At 49.2% G+C, this 14,675-nt stretch overlaps 1 long non-coding RNA gene across 4 annotated transcripts in view; it reads left to right on the top strand.

Moving 5' to 3' along the window:
* LOC309623742 overlaps nucleotides 1–7,576 on the top strand; it is a 45,798-nt gene extending 38,222 nt beyond the window's left edge. For 3 of the 4 annotated variants that reach the window (XR_014241513.1, XR_014241514.1, XR_014241516.1), the window contains 2 exons: nucleotides 392–476; nucleotides 6,859–7,576. This is a non-coding gene — a long non-coding RNA (uncharacterized lncRNA). The remainder of the gene's footprint in view (nucleotides 1–391; nucleotides 477–6,858) is intronic. The other variant, XR_014241515.1, reaches the window with a different exon arrangement.
* The last annotated feature ends 7,099 nt before the right edge of the window (nucleotides 7,577–14,675 follow it).

Below are 14,675 nucleotides of genomic sequence, written 5' to 3'. Positions count from 1 at the left end.
TAAGAGCCTACTCATATTTCTTGGTCTAGCTGTGGGTACTGTGAGGGCAGGAATCACACATTTTCTGCCTCTTCCTGAAGCCGCTGACTCAGCCTGTGCCTGGCATATTAAAGGGGCTCAGGTCATGGCTGTTGATCTGTATCAAGATGAAATAAACTGAATTGAACTGAATGAATCCAATCAAAGTGATCCGTCTAACTGGAAATTTAAGATAAAGCAATAGAAAGCAGTTTGGAATTCACATTTTTGATCCACATGCATCTAAGATCCTCATTTACAGATGGGGAAACTGAGACCCCGAGATAGTAAATATCAGAGTCTGGATGACATCCTCTAACTTATTTCTCCCAGTACAGGATATATATTTTTCTTTCTTTCTTTTTTGAGACAGTGGCTACAAGGACCTACTGCTCCACCAAGCCTTCTGGCCTTGAAAAGACCCTGAGGCAGCGTGGGGGGAGGAAAAGCTCAGAGAGGTAAAGTGACTTACCCAACATCACACAACTAGGAGGTAGCTGAGCTAGGAATAAATTTGAGATCCATTTGACTCCAGAGCCCCTCCATAGGCTGCAAAATAATGTTCATAACAAAGGGTAGGAGGTGGACCTAAAATGGTATTATTCTGAGATTCTGCCTTCAGTCTACGTTTCCTAGCCTCATCTTGGCTGTTGTCAATGATGCTGCAATGAACATGAGAGTGCAGATATCTCTTCAAGATCCTAATTTAGTTTTCTTTGGATGTATACCCAGCTATGGGATGGCTGGATCATATGGTAGTTCTATTTTTTATCTTTTGAAGAACCTTCATACTATTTTCCATAGTGGCTGCACCAACTAACGTTCCCACCAACAGTGTATAAGGGTCCCCTTTTCACCACACCCTCACCAAACCTGTTATCTCTTGTCTTTTTGATAATGGCCATCCTAAGAGGTATAAGGCAATATCTCATTGTGATTTTGATTTGTATTTCCCTGATGATTAGTGATGTTGAGCACCCTTTCATACACCTGTTGGCCCATTTGTATGTCTTCTTTAGAAAAATGTCTATCCAGGTCCTTTGCCCATTTTTTAATCAGGTTCTTTGGTTTTTTTCTTATTGAGTTGTATGAGTTCCTTACATATTTTAGATATTAACCCCCTATCAGATACATGATTTGCAAATATTTTATCTCATTCTATAGGTTGCCTTTTCAGTCTGTTGATGGTTTCTAGTGCCCATGCTTTAGGTGTGATATCTAAAAAATCATTGCCCAGACCAATGTCAAGAAGCTTTTCCCTCGGTTTTCTAGTATTTTTATGGTTTCATTTCTTATGTTTAATTATTTAATCCACTTTGAGTTGATTTTTGTATATGCTGTGAGTTAAGGGTCCAATTTCATTCTTCTACATGTGGATATCCAGTTTTTCCAACACCATTTATTGAAGAGGCTATGCTTTCCCTGTTGTATGTTTTTGCTACTACCCTTGTCAAAAGTCAGTTGACCATAGATGCATAGATTTATTTCTATTCTGTTCTATTAAGACTAATGTATCTGTTTTTATGCCATTACTATACTGTTTTGATTATTGTATCCTGTTAGAATGGCTATTATCAAAAGGACAAAAGATAACAATTGTTGGAGAGGATGTGGAGAAAAGATAATCCTCAGGTACTGTTGGTGGAAATGTAAAGTGGTACAGTCATTATGAATAAAAGTATGGAAGTTCCTTAAAAAAATTAAAAATGGAAAAACCTTATGATTCTGCAATTCCACTTCTGGGTATATATCTGAAGGATATGAAATCAGTATCTCAAAGAGATATTTATACTTCCATATTCATTGCAGCTTTATTCATGATAGCCAACATATGGAAACAGCCTAAATGTCCATCGATGGATGAATCGATAAAGAAAATGTGGTATATATTTACACAATGGAATATTATTCAGCCTTTAAAAAGAGGAAACCTTGCCATTTGCAGCAACATGAATGGACCTGAAGGATGTAACGCTAAGTGAAATAAGCCTGACACAGAAGGGCAAATACTGTCTGATCTCACTTATATGTGGAATCTAAAATAGTCCAACTCATAGAAGCTGAGATTGGAATGATGGTTGCCAGGGCTGGGGTGGGGAGGGCAAGGGGGAAATGGAGAGAAGTTTGGTCAAGGGGTACAAAGTTTCAAATATGCAAGATGGATAAGTTCTGGAGATCTTATGTACAGCATGGTGACTCTAGTAAACAATACTGTATACTTGAAATTTGCCAAGAGACTAGATCTCAAGTGTTCTCACCACACAAAAAAGTTAACTACACGAGGTGATGGATATGTTAATTAGCTTGATAGTGGCGATTTTTTTCACAATGTATGTATATCAAGACATTGAGTTGTACACCTTAAATATATACAATTTTTATTTGTCAATTATGTCTCAATAGAGATGGAAAAAAAAAAAGACTCCAAGGACCACACCCTCTGAACAAGCCATCACACTTCAAGGATATATATATATACAAAGCAGTCATGGTATACGGTAGATTCTCATGATTTGCAGTAGTCCTGTTCTAAGAAGTCACCCGAACACTGAATTAGCAAATGCTGAAAACATTGCTTCTAGGAGAAATACAGGGTGAGGGGCCTGCGAGCCTCTGGTCACAACATTTGATCAACTGATCAGTACATTACCTTGTTTTATGTGTGTTTCTGTTTAAAGACACCTTATTTAATATATATTGTTAATTAATTAACACTGAACCCACGGCCAGTGGCACTATAACTCATGCCTGAGGGAAGCTTGTCTAACACACGTGTTTTCTCCATAAGGCACATCCCAGCCCTCTTGAGCTTATCATCACTGGACAGCACTTCAGTGCTAGGTTGGGGGGGTCATGTCAAAAAGCAGAATCACCAAAAAAAGCACAAAAATGTGGAAAACGTGGCACTAAATAGATCGCAGAAAGAGCTGAAACAAGAAAGCTGACCTCCCCTCAGCTGGGGATGTCCGTGTGGGGTGACTCACATTTTTTGCCGCTCTGTGCATGTCTGCCAATGACCATGAAAGTGCCACAAGTATTGATTTTGAGACTGCAAATAAATTTTAGTAAGTAGGCAAATTCAAAAATATGGAATCTTTGAATAATGAGCATCAACTGTGTGCCAAAAAGCTGTTGATGGCAACACTGTGACAACACCACCACTGGATATGGCCTAAATGCCAGTTCGTAGGGATTGATTAGGCCAAGGTTTCTCAGACCTTGGCACCATTGACATTTGGCGCCAGATAATTCTTTGTTATTGGGAGTGGGGACGCCGTCCTGTGTCTTGTAGGACGCTTAGCAACACCCTGGACCTCTATCCAGTAGTTGCCAGTAACACCCCACTCCCTCCAAGTTGTGACAACCTAAAACGTCCCCAGACACCGTTAAATGAGAATCGCTGGGTTAGATAAACTAAGAGGCGGCCGCACAATGGAATGCTGTGTGGCCTTTCAGAAGGATGGTTTATAAAACGACTTGGAAAGATTTCCATGACATTTTTAAGTAGAAAAAAAAGACGGGTGGCGAAAACTGGATGTAAACTAAAATCCCATTTTTACACACGTAGAGAAAAGAGAAAATGAGAGAGGGACGGTGAACACTTTTCTGCTTTTCTGCTGGACAAGCATGTTCCAGGCCTTTGCACCAAAACAAAGTCTTGAACCTGAATTTTAGGGTCTACTGGAGACACAGACTTGAGGGCCACAGCACTTGCTGCCCTGGACTCAGACCCTTGCCTAGGATGGTTTGGGATCTAGAGTCAAGCCTTGCTTCTTCCTGGCACTCCCAGCAGCTGTCAACAGCCCCTTGCCTGGTATGCAGGACCTCTCTGACATTGGCCTGCTCCCCACCTGTATCCCCAAGCCTTCAACCTGCTCTCCACTGTACAACCTTGGTCAGTGGTTCCCGCTCAGTTGGGACTCTGGCCCTCTGCTCAGCTGTGGCCAGCACCCTCCCCTGGGGACAGGATCTGTCCCTATTACCAGCCCCTAACTGGGGTTACCCTCAATAGATCAAAAGCCCTGGTATAGGCCATACTGCCTCTGCTCCCCAGCTGAGCCCTGCCCCCCCCCAGTCTGGATGCCTTGGTTTATCTAGACGGTTCCCCAGCAGACCAGAGCTCCTCCTCACCATCTTCTGGGGCTGGTATACGAATCGATGCAGCTGCACCCCCCAGGGAACAGCCTTGGCAGCTGGGCTAGCTGGCCCACCCGTCCCCTCCAGTCTCGACAGCCTCCAATGGCCCCCTCAGACATGGTGGGCTCTGGAGCTACATAAGCCTAGACTCAGATCCTGCCTTGGGCACTTACAGCCTGTGTAGCTTTGGGCAAGTTGCTGTCCTTTCCTGAGCCTCACCCTCCTCATCTGTAAAGTGGGTTCCTCTCAAAGCTATGGGGAGGATTAGCTGAGCTAATGAGTGTAAACCACATAGTAGGTCCTCCATCAGTGGTAGCGTAGAGGGTTTCTGTTTGAGGTGATGGCAAGTTCTAGATAGTGGTGATGGTTGCACAACATTGTGCATATTCTTACTGTCACTGAATTGTACACTTTAAAATGGCTCAATGGCAATTTTTATGTTATGTGTATTTTACTACAATCAGTCAGTCAATCAACAGTGGCTCCCTTCAAGGCCCTATTGCAGAGTTCATGCTCTGGCCTGTCCAGGCTTAATCTTTGGACGCCTTTGCCTCCTCTTCCACCTCCACATGCTCCTTAGAAAACTGCCCCGACCTTGAAGCTGACTAAGACATCCTGTTTTTCCCTCTTCCTGGAAGGCCCCTCCCCCCCCAGAGACCTTCCACAGGGCGGTCAGGCAAGGGGAAGGACCAGAGGAGGCACAGCTGACCCTCCTTCAAGCCCTGTGACTACAGCTGGCAGCCTGAGAGGGGAGGACCCCACCCAGCCCAGGAGTTTGGAACGAACCCTTTGTCTCTCGGGGCGGTGGCTGTCAGCAGCTGGGGGTCCACCTCAGGGTCTGTAAGCTAAGCCTGGCCTGGGGAAGCCCCCGCCTCTGACTCTGCCCCAGAGTCTCCTGTGTCCACAAGTCCCCTCAAGGCAGGCTGTCTAAACCAAGCTCACCCTCACCATCTCCGCTACTTCTTTTCTCCCGGGTTCCCATACCCAAGAGTGGCGCTGTCCACTCAGCAGCACAAGCCAAAAACCCAGAGCCCGTGTCTCCCCTTACGACCTCACTCCAGACACCCAGGACCCCAGAATTCTCTGCCCACATTTCCAGGGCCTGAGTCCCTCCTCCTGAGGGTGAACTGTATCACTGGCATGTGGGTGCATCCCTAGACCTGAGGGGTGGACGAGGACAGCTGTTTGAGGCAGGGTAGGGCACTGCTTAGAACTTGGAAGTACAGGCTAAATCCACTACACGGCGGGGGGCAGATGAAGGGAATGCAAAGAGAAGAGCGGCAGATCCTGGGCAGCAGCCTCTATAAAAGACTAGGGTGGGCCTGCCTTCACCACCCCCGAGGAGGGGTTGTTTCCTCCGTTCCCAGCTGCCCAAACTTCCCGAGCAGGAGGCGGGGCCTGATCCCCATCTCCTGGCTTCAGAAGGGTGGCTTTATGTCAGCTCCTAAGTGTTTAATCCTGTGTTTTCGGTACCTCCATCACTCCACTTATCTCTGTGCCTTCCTTGGCGCGGAGCCAGGCTTCCCACCAGCGAGGCTGAGGCTTTGCCTGATGCTACCTGGGAGGTACCCTGCCAAGAAAAAGAAAAGATGGCAGTAGATGCTCCCTGGGCAGCTGTCAGCTGGGGCTGAGCTGGACCCACTCAAGGCATGGCTCACACTTCAGCTTTCCCCAAAGACTGAGGGAGCAGCTGTTGAGCCTCCAGGCCTGACTGCTTTCCCCACCCCCATTTCTCCTTGTACAACTGGTCAGCCTGCCCCATTTCTCCCTTGTCTCTCTGCCCCAGCCAGCTTTTCCCAGCCATCCTCCATGCTGCAGCCAGAGTGTACTCTCCAGAATCAGCTCTCTCCCTGCTGACACATTTTCAGGGACTCCCTACTGCTCTCTGGATAATGCCCAGACTTCTCACAGGACACAGCCCTAGCTGACCTTGCCCAGCCACTCCCCACCTCTCACCATACACTATAAGCAGACAGCAAGTTCTGCCTCCCAGGGTGAGCTGGTCAGTGCTTTTGTGCCCTTGCAGCTACCGTATCCTCCACCTGCTTTTTCACCTGGCAAATTCTCCCTCATGCACGGCCATCAAGACCTGTGAGGTGAATGTTAATAGCATCCTGACGTAATAATATCTCAGAGGCATCTCCATTAAAGAAAGCAGCTTCAAGTATTAATCTGCTAATACTAGATGGGCCTGGGTGCAAATCCCAGTGTACTGATTATTGGCTGTGTGACCTGGGGCAAGGTACTTAACCTCTCTGTATCTATTTCCTTACGTGTAGAATGGGACCAAAAATATTGCCCTTATGGGGTGGTCATGAGATTTACATTTACATGAGATATGCATGGACTTGATCCTGCCATTGTAATGGCCCCAAAAGCTACAGCTATGACCATATCATTATTAACTTCTGCATCCAGAAGGAGACGTAGGTAGTGGATTCCCAGATGTAATAGGGAAGATCTAATCCAGGGCGTGAAAAACAGCAATTAGAAAAGGCACTATATAACATCAGGTGAAATAAACAGATGCCAGTGGTGCACACAGGATAACTGAATCTTTGCAAAAACAATAACATATTTTTGATAGAGGGAAGAGCATCCCAAGATGTTGGAGTGGTTATCTCTGCATGAAGCAGATTTTAAATGATTTTATTCATTTATTTATTACTCTTCTGTATTTTCTATATTTTTTCCTATAATGAGTGCTGTGGGTTGAATGGCGTCCCCCTACAAGATATGTTGACATCCTAACCCCTGGTACCTATGAATGTGATCGTATTTGGAAATAGTTATCTTTCCAGATGGAATCGGGTTAAGATGAGGTCATCATGGATTCAGGTGGACCCTAATCCAATATGACTGGCTTCCCTAATAAGAAGAGAAAAGACACAGAGACACACACAGGGAGAATGAATGCCATGTGACTGCAGAGGCAGATCGGAGCGATATGTGGACAGGCCAAGGAGCACCGAGCATTGCCAGCAATGCCAGCAGCTAAGAGAAAGACAAGCAAGAGTTCTCTCCTAGAGCCTTCAGAGAGAGCACGGCCCTGCCGACACCTTGATTTCAGACTTGCAGCTTCTAGAACTATGAGGGAATGAACTCTTGTTGTTTTAAGCCACCCAGTTATGGCAATTTGTTATGGCAGCTCTTGGACTTGTCATACTTGTGTACTAGAAAGGGCTGAGAGTTTAAAAAAAGAGACAGGAGGAGGAGAGGGAGGGAGAGGGAGGGAGAGAAAAGCAGAAGCAGAAGCTTGAAGTGGGTCGGCTCAGGGCTCAGCCCAGAGGTGCAGGGAGTGTTTGTTGAATGAATAAATATATCTCCTTCATATAAAGTTGTCCTCCCTGTGCTGTCTCGCCACCCATCTCCTGCTCCAGCCCAGGGCTCCCTAGGCCTCCCTTGTCAGCCAGGAGCTCTCCCGCGAGGCCCTGCCCCGTGCAGGCCGGCACAGGGCGGGTGGGTGGGGGACTGAAGGAGCTGTGCCTCAGCATCTCCACCACCATCGACCTCACCGGGGTCCCTGTGGGACACATGCCCTCCCCACCTTCTCTAAGCATCAATCCTCTGCTCAGGCCTCTCAGCGGAGCCGTGGAGGGCACAGCCTTGCTCAGCTCTCCTTCCAGGAAGAGGGAACTGAGGCCGGGAGACTTTTAGCTGGATGGGGACTCTATCTCCAGCAGGGGAAGAAACAGCAGATGTCTTCTGCTCCCCTGAGTGACCCTGTGGGCCTTGAAGAATGGCAGGAAGTGGCTCTGGGCCCTGCTAATTAGCTTTGGCCGGCTTCCCTATGGCCTGGTCCCCCTTGACCTGTCACCTTGGCCTGTCTTCTTCCTTCCAAATGCCCCCTTCCTCTTCCTTCTCCAGGAGGGAAACACATGATGACAAGCCTGCAGGTAGAGCGGCGGCCCAGGCAGAGGAAGCCCAGCTTGTCTCCAGTTTGGGTTTGCTGTAAACAGTTCTTCTTTTCTTCAGCAGGGTTTTGAGGAGACCTCAGCTTGGTCAGGGATTGCTTGTTTCTCAGGAACAGAAAACCCCATCAAGATAACCTGGAACAACATGGGACAAGAGGACCAGCCTACAGAGGAAAACTGTCAGACACCAAGGTGGCCACATTCTCCCTCTATCTGGGTCCACCTCTCTCAGCCCGTCTGCACCCTTTTTCTGATTCTTTGGAGATCAGTTCCCTTTGTTTACTCCTCAGAGTCCCCAGATGTCAGCCTTGTTCTCACACCTTACAGGGTCCCCAGGCCCAGCCAACAAATCCAGTTTCTTCATACCTGGGAGCAAGAATTACCAGTTCACCTGGCTGCAAACACACGGCCACAAACACTTGCACCCCAGTTGTGTGCTGAGCACTGGTCTAAGCCTTCATATGGGCTTTCTCATTTAATTCTCAAAATAACCCTACAAGGCACCTTTTATCAGTATCCTCACCCTAGAAGGGAATAGAAGCTCAGAGTGATTGAGTAACTTGCCTAGGATCACTCAGCTCGTGAGTGGGGGGGGGGGTCGGGGTTTGAACCCTGACAGCCCAGCTCCAATGTCTCAGTCCTGAAATTGATTAGCCCCACTCAGCTTCTGAATGATTGTCCTGGATCAGGTGTCCCTTCCTGGTCCCATCAGCAATGGCCACAAGGATGGGGTGTCCCCTAGCACTCCAGAGCTATGGAAAGAGGAGGGGACAAGGCTCTGCCCCAGGACAGAAGTTTCTCCAGGGCCGTAATTTTTGTCTATGTTGTGCCCTGATGTATCCAGTGCCTAAATCAGTGCCTGGCATACTGTGCGAGCTAAGAGACAGTTTGCTGAATGAATGAACCCCAGCACCTTGGAAGAGACAGAGTTAGATGTAACCTTATTCGGGCTATATTTGACCATCTCACCCTTCAAAAAAAGATAACCTTCCTCTGCAGGGGCCTCCTTGTCACTAGTTTAATACAGGAGCACCCACCCAGGAGTTCTGCTCAAGGCGATGCCGTAGGATGTGAGTAGCTGTAAGAGGCAACAGGCTCTGTGCTCAACATGGTGAAATGCCAGTCTGGGTTAAATAAGACCAGGCCTGCATTTCTTTGAGAGTCTTCCTTCACCAGCCTAATGAGCCCCGTGACTGATACGCATTTCTTCCCATAGTTATTTGACCATGAAACCCTCTGTTCCGAAGGCGTCTTGAGAGGCCAGTAGAATGAACAATACACTATGAGGAGTGAAATTTCAATCAGTTTTGTTGCACTGATTTCATTTGAACAGCACTTAAGTCCCTATTGTGTGCACAGGGATAGTCTCTAGCTCCCCCAGCTCCTCTGAGCTTAGAAGGGCTTCTGGAGCAGTCCACCACGCTCTCTGCCCACCTTCATTAACCTTGCTTGTTGGAAATCTCTCCTGGGAACTCCTTGCGCCTCCAGGCCTCCTTGGCCTCTGGTTGGTCTTGGAGATGGAGCTTCTCTTCCCACACTTGGGTTGCCTGGCCTCAACCCCTTTCTTTCACATTGCAGTTTAGAGTGCGATTACATTTCCCTACACAGATTCTAGGCAGCATATTAAGCTCAAAAACAATTGCAGAAGATTGCACTAATTATTTTCTTTTCGTCTTGTGAATCTGGAGGTTGAGATCTTACATCAGGATATGCAAATGAACGAAAATGAGACAGCGTCTTGTCAGTTAATGGGTTTCTTTGGTTCCAGGTAGGTGGCTCCACGCTCTGGAGATTTACATTCTCAAGGCCCTTTTTGCGTTCCTCTCCGCTGCCTGATGCGTGTATCATCTTCCGGAAGTTTCCAAGGCATGTTCTTGGAGTTGGCTATCCTTTGTTTTTTTCTTTATACATTGGTATAAAGAATTAAATCTATTATTATCAAAAACTTGTTTTTTGGGTTTGTTTGTTCTTAACCATTCAATCCAAGCAAAAATGATGCAGGTCTCAGTGTCCGCCTTTCCCGTCCCCCACTACCAAAGAGCATCCTGGCTTGGATGTCTGCTCTTTGTCTCTCCAGGCCCCCCTCCTCTTCCTACCTGGTTTGGTGCTGCACTGCACTGACCTGTGTGGACTTCATCAAAGGCCCTTCATGTCCTTTGACTTCCAGTTGGGTGGTCCAATGGGCAGCACTGGCAGGAAAAGAGAGGGAGGCAGGAGAGTGAAGTCATGGATAGAACCTCGGGGGTCTGCTGAGTGGCTGCCTCCCTTCTTCCCTTCAGCCCGAAGGTGGGTCACCCTGTGGTTTCCAGCATTTGCCTGCCCCTCTGCAACAGAAACTCTATAACCCCTCTTTGGGAGACTCACTTCCCTTGTACCATCTGTCTCCTGGGACCTGCACTGATAGGGCCACTTGGCTTCCCTCCCCGCCCCTCCCCTCCCAGGAAAGATATACCGCTGCTGACAATTCCTGGGGGGGTGTGTATGATGCCGATTTGGGAGAAAAGAGGAGGGAGAGGAGATTCTGGCAGATCTGTGGGGCATAGAGGAGATAGGTGGAAGAAGAAAAGAGGATTTTGAGAAAAGTTGTTACACACTAGGAATTCCTTTTCTGGTGTTTGAGAAACACAAGCCAAGACGCTCAGCTACTCCGAGCATCCTGTCTGGGCTGCACGGGGCTTCTGACCTCACCAGCGGGCCTGGGCCCAGCACGCAAATTCCCAAATTAGCTTATTTTGCGGTCTCTCTGTAGTGGCTGAATCTCTAAACCCCTGCATCTATTTATCCTACCACTACCAAAATGGAAACCCCCAAAACTAAGCTTGCTCCCCCCCCCAAAGCAGGCCTTAGACAAATCCCCAGGCTTCAAGGCAACCAATGGAGGGCTTGGCAAAGGAAATTTCTCACACTGAAAAGAGTCACCTCTAACCCTGCATGTAGGGACATGATGTGTTTGATGAGAACCAGGGTTAAAATAGCTCCAGAACTGCCTGTGCCCGGCACCCTACCCCGGGCACTGGGGAATCAGACAACTCAGACATGGTGCCTGCTCCCCAGGAGCAGCGGAAGAGGCGGGTCCCCCCGGGCAACTGTGACATCGTGGAAATCTTGAGACAGAAGCCCTGCTGGGGCTGTGGTCTGACTCTGGGAGCATCTCAGAGGGGCCTGTGGCTTCCTGGAGTAGGAGCAAATGTCTATGCCAGGTCTTAACCCATAAGGAAGAGTTGGTAGCAGAGGAATGGGGGAGTTCAAAGGCCATTCTAGGTAGAGGGCGCAGCAAATATAAGGCTAGAACCAGCATGGGACACAGGGAAGCTGAGCTGGCTGGTATCACCGGGGCATTATGTGGGAGCCATGCATGCAGCTGGGAGGCTGGAGAGCCAGGTGGGGCTGGGTCCAGGGGAACCTTGAATATCACGCCCATGAGCTTGGACACTCACCTGTGGGTTAACCTGTGCGCTACTGCAAGGGTCAGGCAGGTGTGTATTGGAGGATCACTTGGGGGCTGTGGAAAAGCGCGACAGAGGAGAGATCCTGAAAGCAGGAGGACCAGCTGGAAGGGTGCTGCCACACACCAGGGGAGAAGGGGCGGGGTAGGGGGGGAGTAGGTGGAGATAAGCGGCAGTGACGAGGCCTCGGTGGGCTTGTCTCCTATTCTCCAGGTGGAGTGCCATTTCCAGGGGCCATGAGGAGGCCAGCCAGGTTGGGCCAAGAGCGATGGTATCACTGTGACACTCAAGAGCTAGGCTCTTTGATACCCGCCCCGCCCCCAGTTCCAGCCAGCGGCACGTGGGGATGGAGGTGAGTGGGAGGAGGTGAAGAATGGGGCAGCCAGGAGTCAGGTGCCCGTTGGTCTTCTGCTTGTGGGGGACCAGTTCCCATGGTATTTAAAATCCTCTGGAGTGGGTGGTCCTTGGCTCAGAGGACAGTGAGGCTGTGAGGGTTTTGACCCAAATGGGGCTTTCAGCTCACAGGACTGGGATGGGGTTCTGGCTGTGGTTATCCGTCCCTGTCCCGTGCCGGTTCATTTGGGAGGGGGGTGTCCTGGGAATGTCTGACACAGAGTCATGCTCTGGCACAGATGTCTCTCCATCCTCTCTCCCAGGTCACAGTGTGGACCGACACAAACAGGGCAAGGCTGATCCGAGCATGTCCCAGCTCTGCAGACCGGGAATTGGAATGAGATACCCGAGCTGGAAGCAGCAGGGGCAGAGGTGTATAGCTCTGGAGGTTCAGAGAGGCCAGAGGGCCACAGCCAGCCATGAGAACACTGGAGCCATGAGAAAAAATGATATAGAGGAGGGAGGGAAGGAGCCCGTTGGTGGGAGGATGAAAATGACAGTGACCCAGAGTCCCAGCAGGCAGAGTGCAGGCAGGTCACATCATGGGTGGAGCAGAAGAGGGCGAATCTATCACCCCCAAAGGCCCCTCAAAGCTAACCCCATGCCGCCAGGCCGGAGTTCCGCATTAGCTTCTGTATATCTTACATCAAACCCCTGTCATCCTGTAACCAACAGAGCCAAACCAGATGGCCCTGTCTACCTTTAGATGCCAGTTTGGGACATCCCACCTCCCAGCTGCATTTACACCTCTCCCAGACTCGAGGGATTGAGGAACCCTTGGTGGTCCCCTAGGACAACACTCCCCAGGTGGGGGCCACTGGGGTACATGAGAGGATTTGGGGGGACACAGACAAGCCTTTTCTTTAAAAATTTAATATGTGTGCATTAACTTTAATACACATTAGAAAAATTACATAACTAGGCCATAACATATGTGACTTAATGATACAGTTTAGAATGAGGATACATTTAATTAGATTAAAAGTGGGAGATGATAAATGATAAATGTGAAGCCTCAATATAAGTGGTGGGGCTGATATGGTTGATGTTGAACTTAAAAGACTGACATTCAGGAAAAATTTCTCATGGTTGGTCCTCTCCTCTCCACCATGCTCCATGCAGGAGCCACTCACCTCCACTTGAATGCTCCTCAAAATGAGCAACTCACTACCTAGTGAGGCAGCCATGGCCCTTTCTAGATCTGAGAATCCAACTCACCCCAGCCCTACAGCTTACCTCAGCAAACACGCACCAGTCACCAATTATGCACCACCTATGAGCTAGGGGCTGGCAATATGAAATTTAACAAGACACAGCTCTTCCTCTTTGCCCAAGGGCCTTTCCCTCTCTGAGCCTTCCATTTCCCCATCTGTAAAGTGGGTATAATACCCCATTAAATAAAGAAAGTACTTGACACATGGTAGGTGCTTAGTGAATGTTACCTCCCTTTCCTTGACCCCCTTACCAAGTTCTTTCTTATGCAATACAGTTACTGTATTAGGGTAATCGAAAGAGCATGGGCTTAGGGACTTCCTTGTGTGACCTTGGGCAGGTCATTAAATCTCTCTGAGCCTCAGTTTCCCCATCTGTAAAATGGGGGAAACAATACCATTTATTGTGTGTTCATGTGGATAAAATGAGATGTTACTTGCAAAGCACCTAGCACAGCATTTGCTCAAACTTCCCCTTAAAAACTCTTCTTGTTTGAACCAAAGCCATCTCTCTGTGGCTCTCTCTAAGCGTCACCTGACTGCAGAAACGTCAAGGTCCTGTGAACTCACTGGGACCGTGAATCCATGAGCTCCGGCCTATGATACAGAAAATAGACACTGTCCCTGCCCTGGTGGCTGTGAGAGCTTCTGCTTCCCTCTGCCCAGCGATGTCACTGGAGGGGAGTTCTCCGAGCTCGGGGGCCTCTCAGATCCCCTTCTAACAATCTTTGTTCTGTTTATTGTGCATGTCATGGACTGAAAGCAGAGTGGTCATCTCACTTTCTCAAGCCCGGCCCTGTCTGCAGCACTTGGGATCCAGACAGGAAATGTTTGTGGAGGGGACGGAGCAGAGTCTGGAATGGTGGCGTTTGCACGATAGCAGCCTTCTTTCGCTGCCCGCTGATATTTCTTTGCAAGGGGCTCCCTCAGGCAGCATTATCTGGCCAGTTCCAGAAATGCACATGGTGGCCCATGGCCTGGGGCCTGTGCTCCGGTTGGGAGAAGCATCATTTGCGAGGCCAGTGCGAATCCCCACCCTTGGGCCTTCGTGCGCAACACTCAAGCACCCCCGTGCATACGTGGGTAACATGGCCAGGGCCACAGCGCCTGTGGGCAGGAGCCGGTGCCACGGGCTGTCCCAGCAGGGCAGTTCTCCAAGATTGTCATCGGAACAGCGGCAACGTGCCAGGCCCGGGGCCCACGGCCCACACGGTGCTTCTCACACATCCCCACGGTGACCCCCTGGGAGGTACCCATGCCTCCACCATGAGGAGGGGGAGACTGAAGCACACAGAGGTGGGGAGACTGCTTGAACTCACACAGCAGTCAGCGCTGAGGCTGGATTTGAACTCCTGTCTGCCTGACTGTCAAGTCTGCCCTTCTGAGCACAGGCTTTGCAGCAAACGGGGCTAACCGAGAAGGGACATAGGGACTTCCCACAGTGCACGGGAAGCTGTATGCTGGGGTGGCATACAGTGTCTTTGGCGTGCCCAGATCAGAAGACAGAAATCCCCTCCGGGGGCGAGGGTGGGCAGGGCCACAGTGGCTTAAGGCCC

This window comes from Balaenoptera borealis, assembly GCF_965194805.1.
Source record: "Balaenoptera borealis genome assembly, chromosome: 2".
In the NCBI taxonomy this organism is placed as follows: Eukaryota; Metazoa; Chordata; class Mammalia; order Artiodactyla; family Balaenopteridae; genus Balaenoptera; species Balaenoptera borealis.
This window is presented reverse-complemented; position numbering and strand designations above follow the sequence as displayed.